Source organism: Lactuca virosa, chromosome 7 (genome assembly GCF_052849685.1).
Source record: "Lactuca virosa cultivar CGN04683 chromosome 7, Lactuca_virosa_CGN04683_v6, whole genome shotgun sequence".
In the NCBI taxonomy this organism is placed as follows: Eukaryota; Viridiplantae; Streptophyta; class Magnoliopsida; order Asterales; family Asteraceae; genus Lactuca; species Lactuca virosa.
The window spans coordinates 119619143-119642711 of record NC_136432.1 but is presented as its reverse complement, the minus strand read 5'-3'; positions in this window follow the sequence as shown (position 1 = coordinate 119642711).

Sequence of the window (23569 nt, the reverse complement as noted above, 5' to 3'; positions counted from 1 at the left end):
GTTGTAAGTAAGTTACGCCTACCCTATCTTTAGTATAGCTTATGTTTTAATATAGTAACATTATTAGGACCTTAAAATAATTATTTGGGCTATTATTATGAGTTATATAGAGTGTTGTTTAAGCGCTTATATAATAATAATAATAGCTAAACTATTAATTAGTCGTGGTTAACGTTAGACTAAACCCTAGTGGTATTGATAGTAGGTTTTGCCAAGGGAAAATTGTTTTGAGATAACGAAGTGTTGTCCGAGTACCGAGTCACCACCTAATCAAGTGAGTGCATAGTCCCTTTCATGAACATGATTTTAATACAAGTATTGATTGAAGTATTAATTATATGTTTAGGTGCGAGTTAATTGATGTTGCGTGAAATACGTGTTAAAGAACGTACTTGATTATATATGATGATTTAGGATAAAGAGTAAACCTAAATTAATTATGAGGAATATTGGGTAGTATTTTCTTACGAGTATGAGTGAGTTATACTCAGAGAATAGAACTTTAGTATATGTCATTGATCCGGGAGCATGGATTAGACAGTCATTGTCCCTAGTCCGAGAGTATGGATTGGACATAGTCAATCGTCCTTACTCCGGGAGTATGGATTAAGACCTAGTCAGTCGTCCTCAATCCGGGAGTATGGATAGGACATAGTCATTCGTCGTTAGTCCGGGAGAATGGATTTACACATAGACACTTGTCCCTAATCCGAGAGTATGGAATGGGCACAATTATTGATCCGAGAGCATGGATTAGATCCGAGATTATGGATTAAGTAAGAGGTAAAATTTAAGGTCCGGGAGTATGGATAGTCTCGTTGTGAGGATTAACGGGGTGGGGTAAGAGTTGCTATTATATATATGGTAAAATTGTATATTTTTGTGAGTTCTAAATTGTATATATGATATGACATTGTGGGATTGAAAACCCTATGTACTCACCAGGTTTCCCAACCTGACCCACTCAGTTTATTTGTATCATAGGTGTCGATATGAAGTTACATTACACTGAGAGATTAAGGAGATATAAATCACTAGTGATAATGAATGTAAGTTCTGTTTATGCTTATGTTTCTATATTGACGATGACATCCCAAATGTTTTAAAATGAATAAAAATACATTTCTTCAGAAATGCTTTGATAACGTATTTATCATGTTTTACTGGGAACAAATTCCGCAACATTTTTATTAAAAGAGGTACTCTGATTTTTATAAAGCATAAACAAAATCGGTCTTTTCTGACCGTGAAAATGGGGATGTCACATTAACTAAATATAGTTTATACATTAATGATTATGTGATAAGATCACAAAGTAAATGTAATAGGGAAAATAATATTTTACCTCAGCAGTGACACTGCTGGCTATAAAGTAATAAAATACAGACTCCAGGTAGTATTAAATGTACAATACACCTCGGGGAGTCTAAAGTAGCCTTTAATCCCAAGTCGGTTAATTAAAGGTTTAAATGTGAACTCGTATGTAACTGAGAAGAAATATTATTATATTTTATCACCTCGTGTCTGCTAACCCAGATACATGTAATCGTACTAAAGTTAACGCAAACCGGAAAGATATATTATTCTATTTTATCACCTCGTGTCTTCTAACCCAGATACATGTAATCATACTAAAGTTAACGCAAACCGGAAAGATATATTATTATATTTTATCACCTCGTGTCTGCTAACCCAGATACGTGTAATCGTACTAAAGTTAACGCAAACCGGAAAGATATATTTTATGTGCTTTTCCCGGTACTTAGTGTGGTGTGTTTATATTATTATATTATATCACCTCGTGTCTGCTAACCCAGATACGTGTAATCGTACTAAAGTTAACGCAAACCGGAAAGATATATTTTACGTGCTTTTCCCGGTACTTAGTGTGGTATGTTTCTCTCTGTACTAGTTATAGTATGTTTACCCTTTGTACTTGTTATAGTATGTTCTCCTCTGTACTTGTTATAGTATGTTCCTCCCTGTTTCTCTTTATTGTGTGTTCTCTTTATATTATCGTGTATTGTATCTAGTATGAACTGAGTCTCTAAACTATACCTATTATAGTTTACTAGTATGTTTACTTGGGCTGTTATTGAAAAGACTCATTTATCTACGAAGTTATGCTTGTACTTTAAAAATAGAGTTCGGCTAAACTATAAAGCAACATAACTTTAAAAGAGTTTTTGAAATGTTTTGATCACTTATAATAGACATAATCATTCTTTTGAAAGATGTTTATAACAAACATTTACACAATTATCAGTGTGTTCAACTTGTATTTCCCCCCCCCCCCTTAAAAGCATTTAAAACAGTTAAAAGATTCATTACGGGGTATGAACTCACCTGATGTGGGTGATTCAACGAATACGCGCGTAAGGATGAGAAGTTCCACGAATGAAGTCCCGAGGCACAACAATTCCTAAATGACAAACATTGGCATATATTGACATAAATATAGTGCTTGGAAGCAACCAAATGCAAGGAAACACCTCACGGGACTAGGAAACACTTTGACTAAGTGTTGGAATCACATGTAATTGACCTAAAGGGTGTTTATGACCATGGTTTGGTGTTCACGGCCATGTGTTTACGGCCAAGGGAGTTTACGGCCGTAAACACATGGTCAAAGATGCCTATGAGGGTGTTTGAAGGCTAGGGAAGCTTGAGGGACTTTTCCTCTACACAATGGTGAGAAAGACCAACTCAATGGGGAGAGTTGAGGTGTTTACGTCCAAGGGAGTTTACTCTTGGCCGTAAACTCTCTTAATGGTCCCATTTAAGGTCTTAAATTTAAGGAGTCTCAAGGGTTCAAGTGTTCTAAGGTTTAGCAAGAGCCTAGATGTGTTTAAGATCCAAAACTTGACCATACTTGGAGTTTACGGCCAAGGGTGTTTACTCTTGGGCCGTAAACTCTCTAAATGATGAGTTTGGTGATGATTCAAGGTCTTACAAAGCACAAGGGAGTGTTCTAGCCTCAAATCCAAGCCTTAGGAAGAGTTTATGGCCAAAATGGCACCTTTATAGGGGTTTACGGCCATGGGAGATGGCTTTGCCGTAAACTCCTTTTGGTCTTTCATTCTTGATGATTTCAAGGTTCTAAGCATGAGCCTTAACTAGATATCAAGTATAGGGAAGAGTACTTACGATATGGAGGCTTGAAATAGTCGATTTTGGCCAAGAACACTAGTGTGTGTTCTTGGTGAAACTTGAAGATCTAGGAAAAGTTGATTTCCATGGATGAAATCAAAGAGTGTAACTAGGAGATGAAGTGTAACAACAAATCAAGGAAAGAACACTTATAACTTTTGAAGATCTAGGATGAAAATCGGGACGATAGTTGAGAGAGAAATGGTGCGTTCTTGAGTTGGAAATGAAAGAATGAAAGAAAAATGAATGGATGGAGTCTTATAGGGGAGTTTCCGGCCAGGGTTGAGTTTACGGCCGTAAACTCCATGTTTACGGCCGTAAACTCCACATGTTGGAGTTTAGGGCTTTAGTGTTGTACAGTGAAGCTAACAGGTATTTCCTAACACTCATTACTTGAATGTACTATGCTCAGAACACTCAAACAGACTTTAAATTGTGCTAAACGATAGCAGGAGTGAGTCTGACACAGAGTTGAGTTGACTGATTGAGCTCTCAAAGGAAAAAAAATTCGGGTTGTCACAACTTCGTGTGCCTTAAGCTGCCTCGAGGCATAGGCAATAACCTTTCCTCGCTGCATAAGCACACAACATAGCCCGTGATTGGATGCATCACATTAGACTACGAAGTCTTCTGTCCCTTCAGGAAGAGACAAGATAGGTGCGCTGCACAGGGCTTGCTTAAGTGTTTGGAACGCAATGTCTTGTTTCTCTCCCCAGCTAAAAGTTACATCCTTCTGAGTCAGGGCAGTAAGAGGTTTAGCAATTCTGGAGAAATTATGTATGAATCTGCGGTAAAAGCCCGAAAGTCCTAAAAATTGACGGATCTCGACTGGCGTTCTAGGCGCTGACCAGTTCTCGATTGCCTTTATTTTGGAAGGATCCACGTGTATTCCTTCTTCGCTGACCACGTGACCCAAGAAATTTATCTTCCTAATCCAAAACTCGCACTTTGAGAATTTCGCATAAAGCTTTTCCGCCCTTAAGGTTTCTAAGACTTGTCTCAGGTGCTGGCTATGATCTTCCTTACTTCGTGAGTAGATGAGTATATGATCTATGAATACTACCACAAATTTGTCTAGAAAGGGACGGCACACCCGATTTATTAGATCCATGAATACTGCGGGCGCGTTTGTTAGACCAAAGGGAATTACTACAAACTCGTAGTGACCATAACGAGTTCAGAATGTTGTTTTGGGAACATCATTCTCATGGACTCGTAATTGGAGATACCCTGATCTCAGGTCAATCTTTGAAAAGTAACTGGCTCCTTGGAGTTGAGGTCATGTATTCGCGGAAGGGGGTATCGGTTCTTAATGGTAAGCTTGTTTAGTTCGCGATAATCTATGCACATTCGAAAAGATCCATCCTTCTTCTTAACGAACAGGACCGGTGCTCCACAGGGTGAGAAGCTCGGTCGAATGAATCCCTTATTGAGCAGTTCGTTTAATTGGCAAGATAATTCCTGCATCTCTGCCGGTGCTAGGCGATACGGGGATTTGGCTACGGGGGTAGCTCCAGGAATCAAGTCGATTCGGAATTCAACTTGGCATTCAGGAGGAACTCCTGGAAGATCTTCGGGAAAGATGTCAGGAAAGTTACAGACTTCGGCACTGCTCTCGATATCTTTTACCTCTTATTTTTCATTGACCACATGGGCTAGGAATGCGTGACACTCTTTTTGCAGGTATTTTTGGGCTTTGATGCAAGAAATGATGCGAAGGTTCGAACTGAGTTTGTCGTCGTAGATAATGAGGGTTTCGCTACTTGGCAGATTTAGGCGAATGGATTTTTCGTAGCAAAGAATATCGGCACGGTGAGGACTTAACCAGTTCATGCCGATGATGATGTCGAAGCTTTTTATGGAGACCGGCATAAGGTCGACTGGAAAAGAATAGTCGTTTAGAGTGAGGGTACAGCCTATGAATATGTCGTTAGTGCTCTCTTTCCTCCCGTTATCCATTTCTACAGTGAATGTTTCGTTTAGTGATTATGGTTTGTGTTTGAGTAAGTGTTTGAATTTATGGCTGACGAAACTCCTCTCCACACCACTATCAAATAGTATGCCTGCATAAGAGTTATCGAGAAGGAACGTATCTGTGACTACTGTGGGATCCGCTACTGCCTCCTCTTGATCCATTGCTAGCACTCTTCATGCATTGCCAACATTTCTTATTTACGGGCAATCCCTCTTGTAGTGCCCTTTCTCACCACACCCATAGCAGGTCTGGCCTACTCCATTTTCGGGGGTCTATGCATTAGGTTGTGCCGGTGACTTACAGAAACAGGCAATATGCCCCTTCCTGTTGCAGTTAGTGCATTGCATTTCCCAGCAAGGTCCGTGGTGGTGGAAGTTGCATTTGTTGCACTTCAGTAAGTTACCAGCATATCGACTGGGAGGTACTGGAGCGGCAGGAGTAACAGCAGGAATGGTAGCAGCGTGGACTGCCACTGTTTGCTATTTCTTTGAGGACTCCTGCGAAGATTGGCCCTTTCGCTTGTTCCAGTACTTCTTTTTCTTTCCACTCTCCTTGGGCTACTCGGGAATAACTGTTACGGAGCCTTGGCGCTCCCCGTGATCCACCAGTGTCTGTGCCAGATGCTTGGCACTATCGAAAGTAAGTGGATTGGTAGCAAGAACGTTTCCTTGAGTCGGGGGTGTCAATCCCCATATGTACCTTTCCACCTTCTTACTCTCTGGGGTGACCATCCCGGGACACAGAAGAGCCAGGTCACTGAATCTGGCAGTGTATGCAGCGACATCGGGGTCCTTCATCTTCAGACTCCAGAGCTCTTCCTCTAGCTTTTGCACCTCGCCCCTTGGGCAGTATTCAGCTAGCATAAGTTCCTTTAAGTTGTCCTAGCTCATGGGATTGGCTCCTGGAAGAGTCGATGACTTGACTTGGCTGTTCCACCATGATAGGACTCTGTCCGTGAAAGTGCATGCTGCAAATTTTACTTTGCTGGCTTCAAGGCACACACAAATCTCGAATACTGATTCGATCTTCTCGAACCAGCATCTTAAAGCAATGACACCTCCAGTGCCATCGAAGGATTTGGGTTTAGCGTTCGTGAAGTCTTTGTAGGAACACTCTCTCGGGTGTCCATGACTATCTCCATGGTTAGAAGGGTTTCCACCACTACCCACCCCACTAGTGCCACTGACATTAATTTGTGATATCGCGGCTGCCACAGCGGCCGTTACTACTGCCTGAAAGACAGCAGGATCATACTGAGAAGGTGGTGGCGATGGTGGATTCGTTGACTGGTTCTTTTTGTTCCGGTTGGACTTCTTTGGAGGCATCTTTCTCTATAATGATTAAAGAGAAAGTAGTGATAAGTCCTCTATAGTGGTCATGAGTCAGGTGATAATGAACAAGATATATCTTATCCTGACTGTTACAGTGTTATATTAAGCGATTTACAATGGAAGTTTACTAATATAAGTAAACAATCGCCAACACTGGTTCCCCCTACAATCACTTAGTGTATACAAATTACATATAACCAAGACTAAATAGACCTTCGAATGAGCGACCCTACTCTAAGTCCACAACCAAACAATGAACAGGAAGTAAAGGTAAATCACAAATTCTAAGTCTATAAAATCCTAATTATATTTAACTCTTGCGTATACACTTAGTAATTATAGTCCTACCAGCGAGGGTTCTTTGTTTTCTCATGTTTGATTCTACTAAGAAGGCCCTTATCGATTAATAGTATATATATGACTATCGAGGCTTAGATGTTGTTGTGCTAGTGTTATAGTGCCAAAAATACTCCTATAGTATTTTGATTTTATGTTTGGTTCTAGAGCTTCTCTTGTATGTTTTGTTGGTAAGTTTTAGACTTGTTGCAACACCACCATTACTCCCAAACACATGTTGGTTGTATCTCAAATAAATATAGTTTATTAGGCTATATTTATCCCATATATGATTACATAACTGTCCAGGTTTATTTACAGTGTCCAACATCTAAATACTTTTGTGTAGTTCTTACTGTGATACTGTTTCTGGTATGTATGTATATTTATATTTTAAAGTATACTTTTAGTCAGAGCACTTCGGCCCCATTGTGTTTATAGTTGTATATCTTGTAAGGTTTGATATACTTAGTTCACAATAAACGATGCTCTGATACCAATCTGTCACACCCCCAAACCAGAACGGCAGAAACGTTCGGGGGCGGAGGACGTCATATACAGTATCACAACAATTACATAATAGTAATCAAAGCAAACACAACCGTTACATTGATAGAATATAGTATTTACATCTGTTCGATACATAGTTTGTATGACATCAAAAATGTATAGAAAAAGTTTAAAGACGCGACTCTATAAACTCCTTCTTCTCAATACCTGTGGGTGTACCTGTCTAACGGTTCCCTGAGAATACAAGTGGTTTTGAAAGTGTATCAACATTTAAGTTGGTGAGTTCATAAGTATGTATTTGAGATGGAAAGTTTGTCTTTGTTCTTTGAAAATGTTATAGTGAACTGTACTTTGAAATAGTGAATTGTATGAAAACCTTATTGTATGAGTGCCTGGAATCCACCAGTTGTAGTATAAAATAGTGTGTTGTAGTTTCATTATTTAAAATAAAACCATTTGTATGAGAGCCTGGAATCCACTAGTTGTAGTGTAAAACAGTGTATTGTAGTCTTATTAATTAAAATAAAACCTTTGAAGTAGTGTTAATCCCGTAAACAAATGTTTTAGTTAACACTATTGTGAGTTTCATATAACCATGCTTGATATGACCTAGTGACCTCTACGAGGTTCTTCAGCCGTCGGAATGTTATGATATTTGTCACCCCAGGCCTGCCGGCCTAGCTGTTGCAAGCAGCTTAGGTGCGGGATTGTCAGTCTCGTATAGATCTATACAAAATTCACGTTGTATTAACTAGTTTACATGTAGTGTAGTGATGTTCACTTGCACTTGAAATTGTATGTATTAACTTGTAGTAGGGTACTTTGTAATGTAAAATAATTATACTTAAATAATTATTTTAGTAATGTATCCTTGAATCCGTGAAAATAGAGTAGTGTTCCATAAACTATACCTATTATAGTTTATATACTTGTTTTTGTATAATGTTCTTGAGCTTGTAAAATAGTGTATTGTTCCCCAAACTATACCTATTATAGTTTAAACGTATGTTCTTATATCATGTATTGAACTTAGCAAAATAGTTCACTGTTCCCCAAATTATACCTATTATAGTTTGTATGTATGTTCTGTAATGAATTGAAAATCCTTGCAATTTAATAGTGAGTATAAATCGGTATTCTAGATTGGTGAAATCACCCTTTTGCTCAACATGTTACAAACGGGTTAATAATGTAATTTGATACAATGCAGTAGATAAAATGGTTTTGATGTAATTGCAAGTAATTTGAAATATTTTGAAATCGTTTGTATGCTTACACAAGATTCCTTATGTTTTACTTGTATTCTCCCCCCCCCCCTAAAAACATTGAAAAATAGTGAAAACATAGGGGTATGAACTCACATCTAGTGTGTGTTAGAATCTGAATAGCGGAACTGTAGAGATGATCCTTGGGCTAGCGTACGTGGAAAGAATGGTATCCTAATATTATTTAAACACGTAATCGTATTTAAATTAGTGAAATGATTAATTAAAGTGTTAAACAACACTTAGTTTGTGTAAGGTTTACTTACAAAAATTATCGAGAATTAGTTGAAGTGATGATAAGGGTTTTCGGTCTAGCCTCCACCAAAATCTCTTGATTTCAGTCTAAAGATCTCAACCGAAAATCAGGTTCTCGGTCTTAGGGTGTTCTCGGTTGGGAACGTGTTCTCGGCCTAAGCAGTTTTTGGTTAGCTTGAAGATTTGAAGATTGTTCTTGGTGTTCTTAGTTAGAATTATGAAGATTTGAAGGATTTTTCTTGAAGATATGAAGGTTCTTGTATGATATTTGAGAGCAAAATGGGAGTGTTTTCGACTGGAATTCTAAGAAAATGACTGAGTTTTCGAGTGAAAACATATATACCGGTTGGGTTTTCAGCCGGAAAGACGTTTTCGGCCGAAAAGGGTTTGCGGTCCGAGGGTTCTCGGCCGAAAAGGGGTTTATGGTCCGAGGGTTCTCGGTTCCAAAGGGAAAAATGTTGACTTTTAAGTGTATTTTATACCAAATACTTATATAAAAACATCATTTATATAAGGGTTATTTCCATAAAAGACCCTATATTCTAACTTTTTTTCTTTTTAAACCTACAAATTTTTTCTTTTCCGAAAAAGACCCAACTTTTATGTGTTACTTGTTATTTCAGACCTAGCAGGTCACCAATAGGTAAATTAGGTATTTTTGTTTCATAAAAGACCATATATTTTGTAGTTGTTTCCATTTTAGACCTAAAATGTTTTTATTTTCAAAATAAACTCAACTTTAAAATTGATTATAATCTTCAAGACCAAATATATAAGGTAGTTGTTGACTACACCGAAAAAGAAAGTATACATGTATACACTAAAAAATGTTATCTAATCTATTATCTTTTGAACGAATATAACCTAAAAGAATTGCAAAATTTTATTTTTGTCTAAAATATATAATTAAACTTTATCTTGGATATATATTATATCATTAAACATGATATATTGTTTATAGAAAATGTTATTATTACCGATAATAAAAAGTTTGATGTTAATTTGATATTTTTTTATAACATGGATAATACATGGCTAAAAAGAATCTTTTAGCATAATAACAAAAAAATTTATTTTCATTAAATCGGTGTAGTTAAGTACTTTATACAACTAGTGTTAAAGGTTGTAACCAATTTTAAAGTTGAGTTTATTTTGAAATAAAAAAAAACATTTTAGGTCTAAACTGGAAAAAAGTACAAAATGTAAGGTTTTTTATGAAATGAAAATACTTGATTTCCCTTTTGGTAACCTCCTGGGGTCTAAAATAACAAGTAATAGGTAAAAATTGGGTCTTTTTCGGAAAAGAAAAAAGTTTTAGGTCTAAAAAGAAAAAGAATCAAAATATAGGGTCTTTTATGGAAATAACCCTTTATATAATTTAAATCATATTTAACCCTTATGATCCTACCCAAATTAACAAAATCAATAAAATTCGAGTTTTTATTTAGAGGGTTTGACTTTTAATGACTTGAAAAATAATGGGTTGTTACATTATGTAAGGACTAGACATTTCGACTTCGACATCATTCTGTGCCTTACAAAATACATACATAGCGAAGTTCTAGACTTCACACCTATACTGACCAAAAGCACTTTCGACATCTCACTAGACATTTCGCTCCTAACACTCTTTATATACTCAACATCTTAATCTATGCTCATATAGAAATCACTCATGTCCACCTCAACATCACTTACATAAATTTTTACATCTTTGAGACATTCATTGTCTTCATCACTCTCTTCACTACCACCTTTATCTTCTGCACTCCCTTCACTACCACCTTCATCTTAACCATGTACTTCACCTCTAACTGACCTTCACTTTCTACTATATGCCCATGTCCTCTACTTTGATCATTGGATTCATAAAAGGTATGTTGGCCAAAGAAAGGATCAAAGTTTTCAAAATCAAATGATTGTTCATAAAAGGTGTTACACAGTCCTGTATTTGCTTCATGATGAATAACATTTGTATCTTGATCACAAACTTCTATATTACCATCACCAAATTTTTCACCTTGATCACCAACCTCCATTGTATCTTGATCATGAACTTATGTATTTACTTCTTAATCAACAGTTGCAGTGTCTTCCAAATCGAAACACAATTTCTTACTACAAGATTGACTGCCTTCAACTACCTTCAACTACCTTCAGTCTCATTCCCTTTTGTATTCAGGTTTGTTATACCTTACCAAACTAAATTCAAGATTTAGGACCTCTTCCTGATTTTGGTTTACTAGATGAAAATCAACAACTGGTGAATTCGATCTAGGTATGGCCACTTCATATGGTATTTCCTTAATTATGACCCTAGGTTTACCTCTTAGAGACATAAACTATGTAAGTAAATTACTTTCAATATATTCAGTGTATACCTTGATGATCTTGTCATGTTCAATGTATTGTGCAAGATTAAGTACATCAACATTATTCCCTGAAGCTCTAAGACCAAACTCCAAATCTCCATTTGGCAAATGAAAGTGGTAGTAAATGATTGGTGGTACCTCATAACCAATTTGTAACATCACCTCGTCCAACTCATGCACAAAGAGCCCATCCATTCACATGGTCTAAATTTCCTTTAATATATCTTATCCCTGGGAGGTTTGTGAACCTCCCTCCATGATGGAGCTCAATGGTGAACATGGTGGGATATCCTTTTGTAAAAAATCATGAACCAAACCAAAAATCATTACTTTATATTGATTGTGAAAGATTTTTATTATTTTCAACCAAATATATAAGAGATAGAGTACATTACCGTAAATTCGTATTGCATCAAAACCTATATTTCTTGCCCTGATTTCCTACATTTTGAGCATACTCAGCTAACAAACTTTTGATTCAACTGATGATTGGATGTAGGGGATTAAGTAAAGATTAGGGGTTTCTGACCAAGGAAGAGGTTTTAATGGGGAAATTGTGAAGGGTGATTAACTCATACGTGTGTATGTACATCAAAATGGCGCTAATCGATGACATAGATGTGGAAAGCCGAAAGTATCCTAGTCTTTATTGCAGGTAGTGGTAGCGATAGATATAGATGGATGTTAGTGCGAAGGACCAAAAACAATAAGAAGATCCAATTTTGGACGATTGGTGCACCAGCAAAACGTTTTGGACAAAAACCACAGAAATTTGCCAACCACAGAAACCATTTTTGCAACTGTTTCCCAAAAAATAAACCATTTATCGTGTTTGCTATATTTTAGAACAAATTCAATAGCTTTTATCTTAGGGTCCCTTAGCTCAATGATGACAACCTATGCATATCCATCCTATAAGTGAAATAATCAATAATGAAGCTAGAGAAGTACATTTTCAAGTTTAAACAATAAGTCAATAATAATGGAAATACCTTTATAAATGGGGTACACAAAAGCACTTTTCTTATGAACTTTTGTCCCAAAAGGAATAAATGAGGGAATAAACCATTTTCTGCAAGAAAAAACAAAACCCAAATGAAATAAGAAAGCAAAAACTTTTGAAGCTTAAAAGGTTTCAATCACCTGTTTCCATTGGAAATGCAAGTAGCAATCTTTTTCACATACATCAGTTTCAGACTTTCAATATCACTCCCGGTGATGATGGAATCAGTAAGGTCGAGGGAAGGACCGGCGGTAAATGGAAAATCTTCCTTTGAACAAAATAGACACATCATATCGCTGTGGAAAGACCAGTATAATAATCAATTTCTATTATGAAATGTAAACAAAGGTTTTCCCTTTATACCAATATGTTATGAACTTGAAGGAATTAAACACATATACACACTAATTTAGATGTTAGTGAGATGGAATTTTAAGAACATGGGAAAAAGAAGAGTACAATCAATGTAGTTTGGGGTTGTCGCTGAAGAAATTTGTGAAACTGAAGGAAATACCAACATATGGTGCTCTTGGTGGCGATGATGGAATCAATAAGGTCGAGAAAAGGACCAGCGGTGATTGGTAGGTTTCTAGTGACAAGTAAAGAGGTTTCGGTGATGGTGATTTATGCAATAATTCTCTCAAATAAATGAGACTATTTCAATGATTGCGATTTTGAACAAAGGAAATTAAACTTTGTTTATCTGAAAAGAAACGGAAAGAGGAGGATGTTAGATTACCAGACTGAGGTTCTTGGTGGTGACGAAGTCAGAGAAAGGGTGGGCGAAGATGACTAGAATAACGGTTCTGGTGAAGACGACACACATGAGTTAGGGTTTTGGTGAAGGTAGAATGATAAAGTTTCAACTATTGACAGAGATGGTTTGATGATTGATCAGTTCGGTCGACGAATTGTTATTGTAGAAGATAGTTTCACATGATGTGTTTGTTTGTATCTTTCTTGTGATTGATTGTTGTTGTTGAAAATAGAATCGAGATCTAGAAAAGAGATGAATACTTGGTGACATGGGAGAGAGACCAGAAGAGGTGGTGATGGTTAGAGGTGGGTGAGGTGTAGAGAAGAAGGCATGAATGGAATTAAGATATGAGATAACCGAACAGAGAGACAAGAGGGAAGAGAAAAGAGTTGATTTTGTCAAGACGAAGATGAAATATGAAAATGAAGGTGGACGAGAAACAAAGCGGGGTTTTCTAAATTTTGAGGATATCTTTTTCCCGCTTGCTACTAAGAATGAGGACGCGTGTTACGTAAAAAAAACGACCCTTAATTTAGGACACACAAAAATTTGTGTTGTAAATTCTTCAAATTTTATTAGAGATGATATCTTTTTACGACACCCAATTTTTGCGTGTCAAAAATCTAGTGTGTTTCATAGCTCGTGTTTCATTAAAGGCTTGTTTTCTACTAGAGCTATGTAAAAATTGACATCCAATAAAAATTATGTGCATTAGGCTCACCTACAAATTGTGTGAATTAGGCTCTAAGGTGAGTGAGGGATTTTATGTATTCGATTTACATCTATCTCACATAAAGATGCTTAAAAGTCGGTTAAAACCAAAACTCTTTTTTTAACCTGCTTTAAATTGTATCGGTTTTTTTAGTATCAGATTTCTATTAAAATTGAACACACTTTTACCGGATTTTTAGTATCAGATAGATTCAGTTAATCCCGTTTCAGTAAATCCGGTTTCATATGATCTTATATAACACCTGATTTTTTATTGTTTTAAAATTTCAATTTAACTTCAACCTAATAAATATTTATATAATATTAGGTTTTAAACTATGAATTAAAAAAAATTAAGTTAAAAATTATCTTTACATAAATCTAGAAATTGAAAATCCATTTAATTTTAGTCGCAAAATTAACCGTCCTCATGAAATCAAAACTTGTGAAATCTTATAACTATTCAATGGCACATTCATCTCTTCCACATTGAATGTATTATTTTTTATGAAATCTATTCTTCATGGATATACTTCTCGATGAATGATAAAAATGGCTATTCAAGCGAAAACTAATGTTATGTTCTTCTACATCCTCCAAGTAAATCTTCAAACAAACGCATACTTCCATCGATTCGACGGTGAGTCATGACATTTGATTCAATATTACTCTTCCATTAAAAGAAAAAACAAATTTAACAACTACTATAAAAGAATAGAAGGTTAGCAAATCACGTGGTGATTTGGTTTATTTTCTTTCCATCAAGCTAAACTATCAAAGTTTTTAAATTAATCTACATTAAAGTGGGTTAAAAGTTTGATACCATGTAATTGCTAAATTCATGACTTAGAGTGAAGTTTGTTGGAGTTACTTGCATTCTCTATTAATGTATTATAAATTGGTAGTTCGCATCATGGTCACTTCAACTTTGTTGACCGTATTCGGTTGCATAATATAGTGAAATAATTTTTTAAAAATTTTCATTGAAAATGAATATTTGAGATTCTATAGATCTTGGTTTGGTTGGGTTATATTTAAGTTTTTGAAATAAAGGTTACTACGTCACCAACGGAAAAACTCGAACACATGTTTTTAACAAATAAAAATTCAGTTATTTCAAAATCGGATACAATTTTTGGGGAAAAATATGTAACCCATTTTTCTTGAATTCGATTAGTAATCGTTGTATTGGATATATCCGACACGGTTATTGTAAAATCACTTATCCAAAAATTTTGTTCGGTTTTCTTTCCCATTTTCTTAAAAACCTGTTATTGTTTACGTGTCTCTAATCTCACATATGATGCTCTTTTTTTGGAAATGACAAACGAATTAAGTGGAAGCCTACTCGTAATATTTCAGCAAGCATCTCGGGTTCGAGCTTTTTTACAGGGCAAACCCAACCGTTATAAGGATTTTCAGGAAAAATTTTCCAACATGTGACACCATAAGATGTAGTTTAAGAGAATCAAAACTTTCAATCTCACGCTCCACATATGTATAAAACCCGGTGCACGAATCCAACTAAACTGGATATCACTTGCACATATGATGATCCTAGAAAAGGATCATATGGATGGGCCCAAGAGTTACTATAAAACTAATTATTATATATACTATTAAATCACATAGTCTTTAAGAACAATTGAGTTTTACTTTTTTAGATTTTTGGTATAAAACTTTTATATTTTAACATATTTAGTCATTGCAACAAATGTTGTATATTTTGCGAGATTGAGTCCTTACGAAACCTTTTGGCAGATTTAACCCCTTAACTAAGGTTATACATTTTTATATATTTAGTCCCTACAAGAAAGCTTTTACATTTTAGCACATTTAGTCATTGTATTTTTTATAATTTATAAAAATGGTCGCTATGAAGTTTTTCTTTTTCAAAAGCAATCAATATGTGTAAGATTTTTTTATTTTGTCAGGTTTGACCCTTGTATACAAAACTAATTACAAAAATTGTCTCCGTAATTTACAATATATATATATATATATATATATATATATATATATATATATATATATATATATATATATATATATAGTGCGTGCTTCTTAATTTTGTCACCATAATTTCTGAAATATTCGCTTCTAGTCCCTGATTTTCACTAAACTGCTGATAATACATAAAAAACCGACCCTATTGCGTAACATGGGTCTAGTTTATAAAAATATACATCTAAATTTTATCTAAACCTATTTGATTTTTGTAACGAAGTATTGGTTATTCTAAAAAACTTAAACAACTAGCAAAAAATTGTTCAGTCAAACCAACCAACCACAATCGTAGTAACATGCACTTAAAATTAGCCATTTTAATAAGTATCCATTTGATCTATTTTCTGCTTGTTTTGTCACCTTTAATTCTTATTAACATTCATTTGTAAGCTTCTTATTTTTTCATTTATAGGCTTATTTCTGTACACGAGACAATATAGATAAGTTTCAATGGAACCTAACCAAAAGACATTAATTTCCAATGTAGTTACCCTACAATGAACATGATTTGGTAGTTAAATTCTTAGAGCACGTGTAGTGTAAACTTTCCTTTGCACTTAACCTTGACCACAATTCTCTATTCTATGTGGTGAAATTACAAAACAACGCCCAACTATATACCGTAGTGGAAATTGGGATACATGAACTAATCGACTCAAATTATGATTGAGCCAAATATATAAGTTGATAAACGGATTTAAGACGAATTAAGTTTATTAAAAGGAGGCCAAATCAGTTAATAAAGTGATGAAGAAGCTTGCAGGAAGAAAAAATCTAGAATAACCAAAGTTGTAATTAAGACAAGGTCCCCTGTTTAGTAATAAGAGGGGTTGAAGGATATTTTAGGAAAGTGCTTTTGGAAATGAGATTTGTAACACCCTTATGCCCATGTAATGTACTTTTGCAGTTCATTGAATCGTACCCATGAACTCCACACCCTGGATGCGGTAGTTTCCTGAACGAGGTACGTTTTCTATGTTCTCTCTCCTCTCCTGATTGGGCAACATACATGTTATTTTTAGTTTTAATGATTATATATATATATATATATATATATATATATATATATATATATATATATATATATATTATTGGATTAAGTGTCCAAAGTCATTAACTATTGATAATATTTATGATAATAGGAGGTTCCTTTTGGGTTTCCTTCATGACCTATTTAAGCAATAAAGAATTAGGAGAGATAAGTTTCCTGTCTAATTATGAATTAATAAATTAATTGAAAATTATTTTAGAATTAATTAATTACTTCAATTAATTAAATGTGTTGAATATTAATTAAGTCAGTAGGAATTAATTGAAATATTCAAGAATCCTCCAGAATAAAGATTAAGGATATGACAGATTTTGAATAAGGATATGAATTATCCTTAGTATTAAGTTTTAGACTATAAATAGGATGTTAGGTAGCCTTTCAAGAATTCATTCAAGCTACCCCCCCCCCCCCCTCACGAAAATAATATTCCTTCCTAGGGATTATTCTGATTTTCGAAAATACCTTCTCTCCTAGAGTTTCTATTTTCTTAGTTGGTACATTGGATGTATAGCGAAAAAGGGATTCATATTTTACGTCCTTTCATCTTGGTAAAGGTGGTTGTTACAAGATATCAATCAAGAAATCAAGAGGTTAGTAATATCAAAAGTTTTTTAGTAGGTTTTTTTAATTGTAAAACATAGATTCATAGGTTTCATGTACAAATAAGGTTATGTCTTGTTTCACCTATGCTAACTAGTGCGTATAGAATGTAATAAAAACTAATAGTCGAAAGACGAATAACACCCTTTTAAGGTGACACCTTCAGTAACACCATATCCTCGACCTGAAACTCCAACTCATAATGACACCTATCAACAATACTCTTATGACAGATCTGTGATGTCTGCAACCTCTGTATGAGCTGCTAAATGAGCTCTATCGTCTTGAGCACCATGGTGATGCTTCCCGTGACTCTCAATCCAACTTCTCCTCAATAACCTGGGATCCGAAACTTCTTCCCAAGAAGAAGACCATAGGGAGGTGCACAAATGTTGGAATGATAGTTGTTATATGAAAAATCAATCAAATAGAAGATAGGAATCCCAGCTCCCGCCAAAATCAATGATACATGCGCTCAACATATCCTCAAGTGTCTGAATGGTCCGCTCACTCTGACCAACTATCTACGGGTGATATGTCATGTTGAAATGAAGTCGAGTACCCAACTCCTCTTGGAACCTCTTCCAAAAAATGGAAGTAAACCCAACATCTCGATCTGAAGCTATAGAAATAGGCACAATATAGCAAGCATCCACCTCCTAACATAGATGTTGGCCAAATTCCCGGCCGAAGAACTCTCTTGGATACTAAAGAAGTGAGTACTCTTGGTGAGGTGGTCAACGACCACCCAAATAGCATCAAATCCATTAGTCTTCATTGGTAACTCCGTGATGAAATCTATGGTGATACTTTTGGTGTTTGGCCTTGAACTTCCGACAAGTCAAGAACCTCTCAACATACCAAGTTATCACCCCTTCATGCAGGGCCACCAATAACTAAGACTAAATTCCCTATAAATCTTCGTAGTGCCAGGATGAATCGAAAACCTAGACTTATGTGCTTCCTCTGACAAAGTCTGTCGATCCCCACTGGAAACTGGAACCTAAACCCTACCATACCGAGTCACCAACCCATGCCTATCAGTCACAAAGGTAGCAATCAGACCCTGATCTTCTCCTTATTTCGGTTCTCTTTCTTTATTCCATTTATTTTTGCCTCTTTTGTCAAATCCAAAAATGGTGAAGTGATGGTCATCCTCAAACATAAGTCTCTAATAGGAGCGCTAGTTGCCTTGTGCCTTAAAGCATCAACCACCACATTAGTCTTCCCTGGGTGATACAAGATCTTGCAATATTAATCCTTCACCACATCAAACCATCTACACTATCTCATACGCAAATTCAGTTGATCAATAAGATATCTCAAACTCTTTTGATTCGTGTAGATGGTACAACGGATCCCATAAAGCTAAAGTCACCAAATCTTCAGGGAAAATACCACTGCCTCCAACTCCATATCACGAGTAGGATAATTAGCCTCGTGAGGTTTCAGTTTTCTAGAAGCATACATAATCACCTTACTACACTACATGACAGCTCCCAACCTCGTGATCGAAGCGTCGCAATATACAATAAAATCCTCGACACCCTTTGGAAGGGTCAATATCGGTTCCTCGCACAAGTTTCGTCTCAAAAACTTAAATGTCGTATGCTACACAAGCCCCCACTAAAAAGGATGTTCTTCTTAGTGAATCGCGTCAAGGAACCTGCAATCTTAGATTAATCATGGATGAATCTACAAAAATATCCTACCAACCGAAGCAAACTCCAAATCTCATATGGAGACCATAGAACCTCCCACTGCATCATGACCTCGAGTTTAGCCGGATCGGCCAAGATACAATTTTGGTTGACGAGATGACCCAAGAATTGCACCTTGCACAACCAAAACTCACATTTTGGAGAATTTAGCATATAACCTATTGATATATGTCATTTTTGTTGGATTAGGTGTCTAAGCCATAACTATATTTGATATGTACTTGACCCGGTTGTAGCATGGTCCTTTTGGGTTGCCTTCACTAGCGCAACTTGACTGGATGAATAATGGAGAAAGAGGTTAATATGGTTTATTAGTATATTATATGAATAATATATTAAAGGAGAAATAATATTTGTTTAATTAATATTGGTCAAGAATTAATTTAGATTAATTTTATGGTCAAAAGATATTAATTAAACTTTCGGGGACTGATCTTGTAATTATAAGATAATTGAATTTTGGGTTGAGGAACCCTTGGAAAGGGGTTGGACGAAATCTTATGGGAGCCTATAAGGATTTCGTCCAAGGGCTTGATTCTGGAAGATTCGTGTGGGCTGCTTAGAGCCTAAGCAACCGGATGAGGTCTTTGACTGAAACCCTAATTCCTCAGCTATATAAGGAACCACCTGGCTCCCCAATTTGGCTACCAATTGAACCCTAGAGATCATAGAGCCGATTTTAGCCTTCCCTTCTCTCTCCAAGATCATCCAATTGCTTTTGGTGTTTGTGATTCATTAGAGGCATCGCATTTGAGGTGCTAGGTTTCTCAAAAGCTCAAGATCTTCAAGCAACAATCAAAGGTAACTTTCTAACTTGTTTATTAGATGTTAATTTCGTTTTGTTGTATGCTAGATTAGGGTTTGCAAGTCTTGTACAATTGTTGCATGTACAAATAGAAAAACTAGATCTAAGCATTAGGGTTTGCATGAACACCATAGGAATGTTGTTTTGCTCATAACCCAACAGTGGTATCATAGCCTAGATCGTTTCTCTTTTGTATTTGATGCATAGCTCAAAAGTCGAAAAATCATGCCTCTGACTGATGGACTCGTCGAGTCACGAGATGAACTCGACGAGTCAGGGCTACTCGACGAGTCCAGTTTCTGTGACTCGGCGAGTCGGCTCGTCTGGTGGCTGATTTTTCAGGATTTTGACTAAAATTGAATTGGGATAATTACCAAAAACGATTTTGACTGATAAAACTCGATTTTTTCAATATAGTATTGATTATCCTAATTCAATTGAAGGATAATTGTCATAAATAAGATAATTACTTGTTTTATAAGATAAAATTGATTATTTGTATTTTTTATTTGAATTATCTTGTAAAGGAAATAGATTAGGTCAAATTACGTGATGAATATTAATAATATGATTAATTAATTATTTTTCAAATTTGATCTAAAAGATGTTTTGAAAAGTTTTAAAACTTGCCCTTAAGTTTTGGAATTCAAATTTTTTGATTAATAGTTTCAATTATGAAATATTTAAATTCTAAACCCTAGAGTTTTAAAAAGTTAAAATTCAACCCTTATACTCTTATAATATTAAAAGATTAATAATATATATATATATATATATATATATATATATATATATATATGTATATATATATATATGTATAAGATAAAGCTAGTCTTACCGTTAGTAGACCTCATTCACGAAGCCGATCTATAAGGGGGGTATAAGGTTGCTGCTTATAAAATGACAGTTTAATGGGTGTCCACTCTTACCCACCGCTTCCTTGATTCGTGGAGGGTCGTTAGCCGAACGGGTAGGATAGGGCAACTAATTCCTCATTAATAAGTATAATGATTTATTAAATTAACTAAAAGTTTTTATAAAATTCCCAATCTTAGTTACTTTAGGAAAAATATGAAAATGTATGCTATTCCATGAAATTACACTTTGCACCATGCCAAGTCGTTAGTGGAGCGTGTGTGGTTAACCGGCACACTAATTTGGGACTAGCAAAGGTGGCAAAGGGTAACTTGATGTTTATCATAGATAAATGGAGCGTATGTGGCTAACCGGCACATTGATTAGGTGGTAAATGACATCGAGAGTACCAAGTACATTTGCATGGTTATTCACACCTTGTTTGTGATCCTCGGTATCCCAGTCACAAACTTGAAGGGCATAATCGAGATTTAAACATGCCATTGAAAAGTTCAATGAATCTCAAAAGAATCTACGAATTTCAATTTATTTAAAACTTAAAGTCCTTTTTCGTTTTACATAGTGGAAATTGGTAAATCGTCATTTACCTACTTTCATATTTTTGCAATTAGATTACGACATCCCTCTTCTGAATTGTAAATAATCATGTTGGGTCCTAGCCCTAATTTCTCATTTGGGTGTTTAATTAGGGACTATTATCTAATCTAAACTTTGTTCCTTTTCTATTTCAGATGTCTACTCAAAACAACAACGCTTCTAGCTCGACCCCTTCTGGCTCATTCTCACTCATGAACTTGTGTGGGAGGGTGATATTCGATGGGACCAATTTCAATGATTGGATCCGCAACATTCGTATGGTCACCCACTACGAGGACAAAGAGTATGTTCTCCACAAGGAGCGGAAAGAGGTCAATGTCAACACTTATACTCCTGAAGAAATTGCTGCTTACGAAACTCATGAGCGATATGATACGAAGGTTCATTGCATCATGCTCGCAACAATGACTGCTGAACTCCAAAAGTCCTACGAGGACTACTATCCCTACGAGATGCACCAAGATTTGATGGAACATTACCATCAAAGTGCTAGGCAGGAGAGGTATGAGATCATCACCTCGATGATCACTACCAAAATGAAGGATGGAGAGTCCATCATTGCCCACTTGCAGAAAATGCAGAGATTCGTGGACCGCTTGCTAAAGTTGAACGTGAACTTCGACGAGGAGCTGGCCATAGATATCACACTCGTTGCCTCCTTGTTACGACCAGTTTCGTATGACCTATCATATGAACAAGGAGGAGGTCACTCTGAGCAAGCTTTAGGGCCTGCTAAGGATTGCTGAGAGTAGTTTGAAAGGAAAATCTAATGCATCAACTCCTACTGCTGCTGCCCCCGTCTTGGCTATTGGGCAAGGAAAAGGAAAGAAGAGGAAGGCTCATTCTAAGAGCCACAAGGGTAAACCCCATGATGGATCCTCTTTTGGTGGGACCAAAGCTGGTTTTGCTACCCCCTCTTCCAACCCAAAAGAAGCAGAGTGCTTCTACTATCACGACAAAGGGCATTGGAAACGAAGCTTCCCGAAGTATCTGCAGGACATCAAGGATGGGAAGATAAAGCAATCCTTCACATGTATTTATACTATTCAATCTAACAACTCATCACATGCTATTTCTTGGGTCTTTGATACAGGATGTGGTTTTCAAATTTTTTCTGATTTGCAGGGTCTAAGAAGAAGTAGGGATGCAGAGCATGGGAAGATGAACCTGATAATGGGAAATAGGAAAGCGTCGCCTTTCACCAAGATTGGAGTTTACTCTTTAGTGCCTATTATTGGGTTAGGTTTAGATTTAAATGATTGTTGCCACTCGTCAGAAATGGCGAGAAACATTATTTCTTTTCATGGTTTGTACATATAAGGTTTTAGATTTTCGTTTAATAATGAAATTGGTTCTATTAATGCCTTCTGGAATGGTACTTTCTATTTTGAAGCATTTCCTTGTAATGGAGTATATGAAACTGTGAATGTTGTAGATAACTTAGGAAATAATTTGTTGCACATTGATTCGTCCAATGGTTTGGACAAAGCATGTTTGTGGCGTTGTCGTCTTGGACATGTCAACAAGAAGCGCATAGCCCAACTCCAAAAAGGATGCAGTGTTGGAGTCATTTGACCTCAAACCGGATGACACGTGAGAATCTTGTTTACTTGGAAAGATGACCAAGTCACCCTTCACTGGTACTTGTGAAAGGGTGAGGGTTATTGTATCGCATACATACGGCTGTATGTGGACCTTTTAGATCCACCACAAGGGATGTGAACCGCTTCTATGTTACTTTTACTGATAATTATAGCAGATATGGGTATATCTACTTAATCAAGCACAAGTCAGAAACCTTTGAAAAGTTCAAAGAGTTTAAGCAAGAAGTGGAGAATCAACTGGGTAGGAAAATTAAGATGCTCCGATCCAATCGAGGAGGTGAGTACCTTAGTATTGAATTCCACGACTACCTCAAGGAATGTGGAATCGTTTCACAATTGACACCACCTAGGACACCACAGTTGAATGGTGTGGATGAGAGGTGCAATCGAACCTTGTTGGACATGGTTCGTTCCATGATGAGCCGAGCTTCGTTACATATCTCATTCTGGGGGTATACCTTAGAGACTGCCACCCATATCCTCAATCTAGTCCAGACTAAGAAGTTTTCCAAAACACCACACGAGATGTGGACAAGGAAAGTTCCCTCGTTGGCACATATCAAGGTTTGGGGTTGCGAAGCTTTCGTAAGATGAGAGATTCACGACAAGCTCGAGCCTCATAGTGAGCGGTGTATTTTCATCA